Genomic DNA, 8,418 nt, shown 5'->3' on the forward strand with positions numbered 1-8,418 from the left:
CAGCAATCAGTACTATCTGTCTACTATCTGGTTAATCTCCGGTGTCTACTATGAGTTTCATGTTGGGTGCAAACAAACATTAAAGGAGCCATTATCTGTATTTTTTAACTAAAGCTATTATCTGCCTGCTATCATTGGTTTTGGGTCTATCCACAGTTTGCTACCATCACTCTGGATTTGTGCATGCACTCCTTACATAATCTCACTATGTTTTATTCCTATGCATGCCAGTTATTGTACACAATGGAACTGATCATGTAGAGCAAAAGAGACGAGCCTTGCGTGGCAATAAAATTTCATGCAGACGTCGTTCCATGGTGGGCACAAAGGCAGCCCCCCTCCACCCATTTCGGATCGTAATCAAGAGGAAGATAACTGTTCTGAGGGGGATTCAGAAGGAGAAGACCACTCCTATTTACCCCATGAGGTCTTCGCTCTAACTTGGCATGCTGATGTTGGTAATATCATGCATATGGTGCCTTGCATTGCTTACTGTATACATTAAAGATGTCATCTGCTTAGTTTAGACATGCTTTGTGTCAATGCCATCTGTTTAGTTTCTTTATCGTATATGTGAATCATGCAATGCCATCTTGTCTAGCCAGGCATCATATATGTGAATTTTGCAATGCCACCCTGGTTAGCCAGTCATCTTATATGTGAATTATATCATGCCATCATTTTTTTATTATGTGTTAAATTTGTCAACAATTTTAGTACATTCAATTACTCTTCCTGTGCATCAGCCATTCGGCACGGTCATGGAAAAATCTGGAGTGGAAACAAGGTCTTCAGAGCAGACAATGCTATCTGACGAAGCGCATGTCTTGCTGGTTACCGATAGCTCCTCAGAGGAGGATTCAGAGATAGATGACCAGTCATATTTCCCCCCTGAGGTGCATGCCCTAACTTGGCAGGGTTATGTTACTCATATCATGCGTATGGTATCTTGCATTGCTATGTCATTTGCTTAGTTTAGACATGCTTTGTGTGAATGCCACCTGTTTAGTGTCTAATTACCATATATGTGAATTATGCAATGCCATCTTGTTGCAAGACATTATATATGTGAATTATGCAATGTTATCTTGTTGCAAGGCATTATGTATGTGAATTATGCAATGCCATGCTGTTTAGGCAAGCGTCATATATGTGAATTATATCATGCCATCCTTTTTTTTGTATTTCTCATTGCTTTTGGCGACAATGTTTGTATATTCAACTGCTCTTCCTATGCATCAGCCATTTGAATTGGTGATGGAGAAATCTGGAGTGAAAACAAGGTCTTCAGAGCAGACAATGCTACCTGCTGAAGCAGATATCTTGCTGGTTACAGATAGCTCTTCAGAGGAGGATTCAGAGGTAGATGACCAGTCCTATTATCCCCCTGAGGTGTATGCTCAAACTTGGCAGGGTTATATTACTCATATAATGCATATGTTGTATTGCAATGCTTAGTTTTTATATCATATACACAATATTGAATGCCATCTCCTTAGATGACACATCATATATGCAATTTCCCTCTGCTCACTTCCTTAGTATATAAATCATACATTTGAATTATGTCATGCCATGATGTTTACATAGAGAACATGTATCTGAATTATGGCATGCAACCCATTTTCTAAAGACATAATATAGTTATATCATCTCATCCTGTTTACATAGTCATCATATTTTAAATTATGTCATTCTATCCTTGAATTATATCATGCCATCATGTTTCCATCGACGGCATGTTTGTGATTTATGGCATGCCAACCACTTTAATAGACACATCGGATAGTTATATCATGTCATCTTGTTTACATAGTCATCACATTTTGAAGTATGTCATTCTATCCTGTTTAGTTAGCCATCATACATGTGAAATTGTTTCATGCTATCCTGCTTAATTAGCCATCATATATGTGAAATTATGTCCTGCTATTCTGTTTGCTTAGACAATATAAATGTGAATTATTTCTTGCCCTGTTTTCTTCCCTACTATCCATTGCACCTATCTATCTTACAATGTATGCACATTCAATTACTTTTCTTGTTTATCAACCATTTCAATTGGAGGGAGTGATGGCAGTATCTGTGGGAGTAAAAACACGGTCTTCAGAAAAGATCGTGCTACCTGTCGATGCAGATAGAACCACGGTTGTACTTGCCCAAGAATCAGCCCCACCACACATAACCCACACTCATGCAGATTGTACCCCTACCCAGTTGGACAGAGAACCAGCTACACCCCTTCTAACGCCAACCCCAGCAGATAGACACCCAATTCCCGTTGACATAGCACCGTCTCCACCACAGAGCACCCAAACACGAGCAGTTAGTAAGGCAATTGCAGTGCCCAAATCACGAGGACCACCACTCTGAACCCGAAGTCAACGCTTAAAGCAGAAGAAGAATTGTTCTCAGGTCAGGTTCCGTAGCTATGCTTCATACTACTTTGCCCTTGCATCACTGTATTTACTGATACCAACCAATTTCAAATTTGAAGGATGCAATTGAAACTCCAATGGCGCAACAGGTATGTTTTAAACCTGTTTCTTCAACGTGTTTGGCTGTTTGCTGTTGTAACTTGCTCTATGTTGATTTCAGTTTCAATTGAATAAACAGTTATGTTCTCATGCCATGCACATTACAAGTGTTGTTATTGTTCTGTAGTTTCCCACATTTATATTCTGTCTATGCTGCTTTGTCTTAAATAGATATGATTCGAACTGTATCTATCTTGATTTGGCAACATAAACTAGAATGATATAGACCATACAGTGACCATACTACATAGATATATGTTTATTTCATGTTGTTATCCTGTCCACCTTACTACTGAACTGGTTTACCAAAATGAGTTTCATATACTACATTGTAAACCTGAGATGTGTTTGTTTGTTTCTCTTTTAGAACACGGATAAAATATTGGATAAGAGTACCCTATTATGCAATGGTAAAGGAAGTAAGCAGATAAGGTTCAAGATAGTGAGACATCCCTGTTGGTCTCCAAGAAAGCTGATAAAAACTATATTGAGGACACTGAGACAACCCCAAAGTCCTGTCTTGATGTAGTGTTCGAGTTACTGGCTATCACTTCTGGCACCAGCTCTTCGAACTCGTTGCCTGAATCAGTTCGGCTTCTTGAGTCTCAACTTCAAGTTGAAAGACATCGATCAGATGTTATGTGACAGGAAGCCGAAGGACTGAGGAAGTCCCTGAAGAATTCAGATGCATACTTTCTGGTGCAACAGCAAGCGCTGGAGGACTTAAGCGCCAAACAAGAGAAAGCTAATAAGCATGCTAAGCATCTTGCCAGCATTATGGGTACCCAGGATATTGTTTCTTGATCTCTTCTGAAGTGGTTTCAGTTCTGGACTTGTTTTGCTGCGGCGTTTATATGCTACTGTGTTCCCTATATTTGCACTGGTGGCGAACTTTGATGCCCAGTGGATGTAATATGTTTAATAGCCGTGATAGCCTAGTGTAAGTTGCTTGCTTATTTATTTCCTTGTTGTCTTGTTTATTTGTTTGCTTGTAGTCAGTGCAGTTCTTTTTCTGTGGTTTGCTAGTGGCTGCAATAACCTATTTTTTAAAACTAGGCCACAATAACCATGGGCTAATATTTACTGTAGTGACACTGGACCTATGGGCCGTAGAAACAGTGGGCCTTCTAGGGCTGTATAAATAGTTGGCCTTCTACGGGCCGTATAAACAGTGGGCCTTCTACGGGCCGCAGAAACAATGGGCCTTCTATGGGTCGTATCATCAATGGGCCTTATACAGGCAGTATGATCGATTGGCCAAACATGGGCCAATAATAGGCCGCATAATGGTCGTAAACGGGCTTGGGTTGGAAACGTCTGTTCATGGGCCGACCATAACGGGCCATCGTTAATAGGTCGTATTTCATGACGCTATGAAAACGGCCCAACGTGTTAACGGACCACAAATGGGCCGACTGTAACCATAGGCTGAATTTGGCCCATAAGCATTAAACAACAGTAACGGGTCGTAAGTCGAATGCTGGAAATGAGCCCAAGAATAAATGGGCTCTGAGAAGGCCGAAAGATAACATGGCTGGAATACGACCAACGGAATAATGGGCCCTTAATGGGTATAAAGTGATACACTGTTCATTACGGGCCAGTTTCACCATGGGCCTTTAATGGGTGTAAAGTAATACACTATTCATTACTGGCCAGTTTCACCATGGGCCGTTAATAGGCCAAGAGTTACATAGGGCCTCATATGGGCCGAAAGACGTCATGGGCCATACATGGGCCAGAAGTGAAAACGGATTGGAATCATATTGGGTGGCCCAGATGACGCTATTGGGCCTAATTCGAATAGGGCGTAACAGGCCTTGGGTTAGCGGGTTGTAAATGGGCTATATGCGAACAGGCCGTTAACAGGCTTTACATGTGCCGACCCGCCACCTTTTCATAGGAATGGGCTTCTGTTGGGACGTGCCACGTGTCGACGTATCATAGGCGCCTTCTGTCCAATGAGTGGATGAGATCTGTCCCAATGGTGAGCCGACACGTGTTTCCTCCAGCCAATGATGATTTTACACGTGGAAAATCCCCATTGGTCGAGGCTGTTAACGGGTTATCGGATCCAAAACCCGACCCGATAGCTTAACGGCGTTCCGTTATGGTGGATGCCACGTGTCGGTCACCCTTGACGAAAGCACTTCTGCGACGCGCGATTTATCGTCATGGAAGTGGACACTTCTGTGATGATAATTTTGGTAATGTCATGGAACACTTCTACGACAGCACAGGTATGACTATCTTGATTCTGTCATAAATTTGTCATGGATGTACATGCATGACAAAAAACGCGACCTAATGTAACAAACATGTATCATCACGGAAGTGTTTTTTTGTAGTGATAGCAGTAGCCCCTGAGACTTGAAACGGTTGAAGCAACAGTTTTAAGTATCAATTCATGCACAGGTTCTTGTAGATAAGAATGAGCAATTGTCTCGGGAGCTAGAGGAGTGTAAGACCCAACTGAGGGCCACTGTTGCCAAGCTAGAGGAATCCCAGAAGGCCTCATGTGGTAATATTTATCCGAATTTTATGAAAATGCACCAGTTGGCAACTTGCTTAGTATGACGAATTTGACAGAAAGTTCTGTAGACAACCCCGGAGTAAATCCGGAGGGCGGCGGGGATAACGAGTCACATCTCCAGAGGCAACTAAAGGCCGGTGAGCGCATTCTGACGCAAGTGAAGCATGATAAGAATATGCTCTAGGATGCCAATGTTCGGCTAGACGTCGAATTGAAAGACGTCCGCTCACAGCTGGTGGACTTCGTGAAGGAGAATAGAAGGCTTCACCGCGGCATGTATCGTAAGTGCCTAAACGAACTGTAGTATAGTTCGGCGAGGAAGCATATTGAAAAATCTATGTTTGCAGGAATGCTGACGGGTTGCCCTGAGGAGGAGATGCCCGCTTCTGTAGGTGATCTACTGCAGGACCTCTCACAACTGCACGCACGAGCTTGGCAGGTGATGCAGGGCATTGCGCGGTCATTGTGGCCATCAAGCACCCTGCCAAAAGGCATGGGGGGGCTTGTGGACATGCTTCAGGGAGCACGGCAGCGCTTCCGTTTGTGGAAGATATCCGCCTACCGGCAAGGTGCAAGAGAAGCATGGGCAATGGTGAAAACGCGCTACACCAAGCTGGACCCAAACCATATGGCCAAAGTTGGACCGGCCGGGCCAGATGGGCAAGAAATCCCCGTGAGTCTGGTATATGACCAGGTGGCGCTAGCCGCAAAGTATTCTCAACAGGATTGTAGGTTAGATAGCATGTTGGATGGTATAGAGGATGAATATAATCAGTCCAAATGACTGTTTAATTCGATGGACATGAGTAGCCCCTAGCCGGATTAAAATCATTTGTCGTGGCGGACCTTTCCGCTTCAGCCCCCGGATCATAAAGTCCGGGATGTGTCTGAATACCCGCTCGGTTATATAAAACTGGAGTATGCGTGGAGAACAGGCGTAGGGGTCATAAGTGTTTGAACAGACAAGTACCCAACTAGTTATGTTATATTGCATGGTTAGCAAGAAACATCTTCCAGGGAGAATAGTTCCGTTAAGGGTTCCTTTCCCTGGGTAAGCATGTGTCAAGGCACATGTCCGGACTGCGAACCTAAGCGCAGGATACAAAACTTCTGGGGATTAATGTTATAATAAACAAAGACATCTTTTGTTCACCGACAGGATATTCTCTTAAGGAAACTATCTTTCGGCTTCACCCAGTCTGAGGTACACATCCGGCTCAACAGGTAGTAACAATCGCAGAGGTGCTCCCCTTATGCACTAGCCGAATTAACGGGAACGTAGGGCATAAACACAGGAGCTAGGCAACCCAGCTTGGCCACGTCTTAAGTCATATCGATGCATATAATGGTGAAGAAACGGCGCACATGGAAAGAGAAACACATGTGTGACGGGCAAAGAGCCCTGAAAGTAATTCGGTGTGGTCCGTAGCCCCCAGAGTACGGAGTCGAGCTCCTCGACCCAATGAGTATCCGACTCTGTCAAGGATCGCACTAGTCTGGGTTTGATGCCGCTCATGATGAGACCATTTGCCCTTTCAACCTGACCGTTTATTTGAGGGTGGTAGACGGAAGCATAGTCGAGTTTAATGCCCATTTTGCTGCACCAAGATTTCACTTCATCGGGTGTAAAATTTGAGCCATTATCGGTGATGATGCTGTGGGGGACACCGTATCGGTGTACGACCCCGGATATGAAGTCTATGACTGGTCCGGATTCGGCCATTTTCACTGGTTTGGCTTCTATCCATTTGGTGAACTTGTCAACCATGACCAATAGGTATTTTTTCTTACGGCTTCCCCCTTTAAGGGGTCCGACCATATCCAGCCCCCAGACCGCGAAGGGCCAAGTTATGGGGATTGTTTGGAGAGCGGTAGGGGGCATATGACTCTGATTGGCGAAGAGTTGGCAACCGACGCAATGTTGGACAAGGTCCTGTGCGTCTGCTCGGGCCGTCGGCCAATAGAAACCTGTACGGAAGGCCTTGCTGACTAGTGCTCGAGCCGCAGCGTTTTGCCCACCCAGTCCGGCATGGATCTCAGCCAAAAGCTGCCGCCCTTCCTCTTCAGAGATGCACCTTTGGAGCACTCCGGTAGCACTTTTCTTAGAGAGCTCTCCTTCATGCACTTTGTAAGCTTTAGAACGCCGGACAATGCAGCGTGCTTCGTTTTGGTCTTCAGGGAGCTCCTACCTATTTAGGTAGGCCAAGAAAGGCTCAGTCCACGGGGCGATGACATCCATTATTTCATGGGCTGACGATGTTATTTCGGTGGTAGAACCTCCGACTATGTCTGATAGTTCGGAATCTGGGGATGTATTTGGATCTGTGCTGGTATTGCCGGATTCCCCTTCCCACACCACGGATGGCTTGAACAGTCTTTCCAGGAATATGTTTGGTGGGACGGGGTCGCGTTTGGCGCCGATGCGGGCAAGGACGTCTGCCGCTTGATTGTTTTCTCGAGGCACATGGTGGAATTCGAGCCCCTCGAACCGAGCTGACATTTTAAGGACGACATTGTGATAGGCCGCCATTTTTAGATCCTTGGCATCAAAGTCTCCATTTATTTGTGATATTGCGAGGTTTGAGTCTGTGCGCACTTCTAGGCGTTGAACGCCCATAGAGACTGCCATCTGAAGACCGTGCAACATAGCCCCGTATTCGGCTGCATTGTTGGAGTCTGTGTATAATATTTGGAGGATGTATTGGACCGTGTCTCCGGTGCGAGAGGTCAGGACGACGCCTGCTCCCAATCCGGCCAGCATTTTAGAGCCGTCGAAGTGCATGATCCAGTTAGAGTACGTGCCGTACTCTTTAGGGAGTTCGGCTTCCGTCCATTCGGCGACGAAGTTGGCTAATACTTGCGACTTGATAGCCCGCCGAGGCTTGTATGTTATGTCAAACGAAAGGAGCTCGATGGCCCATTTGGCAATCCGGCCTGTGGCATCGCGGTTATTTATTATGTCGTTTAGCGGTACTTCGGAGGCCACCGTAATCAAACACTCTTGAAAGTAGTGTCATAGCTTCCGGGATGACATGAAGACCGCGTATGCTATTTTTTGATAGTGTGGGTACCGGGCTTTGCATGGGGTGAGGACTGTGGATACGTAGTAAACCGGCTTCTCTAGCGGGAATTTGTATCCGTCAACCTCTCGTTCGACGACGAGTACTGCGCTTACAACTTGATTTGTTGCAGCTATGTACAGCAGCATAGGTTCGCCGATAGTTGGTGCTGTTAGGACTGGATTACTGGCCAATAAGGTATTTATTTCATGTAGTCCGGCTGCGGCTGCGTTCATCCACACGAAGTGTTCGGTGCGCCGAAGGAGGCGATAAAGAGGCAATGCCTTTT

This window comes from Triticum aestivum, chromosome 2B (assembly GCF_018294505.1).
Source record: "Triticum aestivum cultivar Chinese Spring chromosome 2B, IWGSC CS RefSeq v2.1, whole genome shotgun sequence".
NCBI lineage: Eukaryota > Viridiplantae > Streptophyta > Magnoliopsida > Poales > Poaceae > Triticum > Triticum aestivum.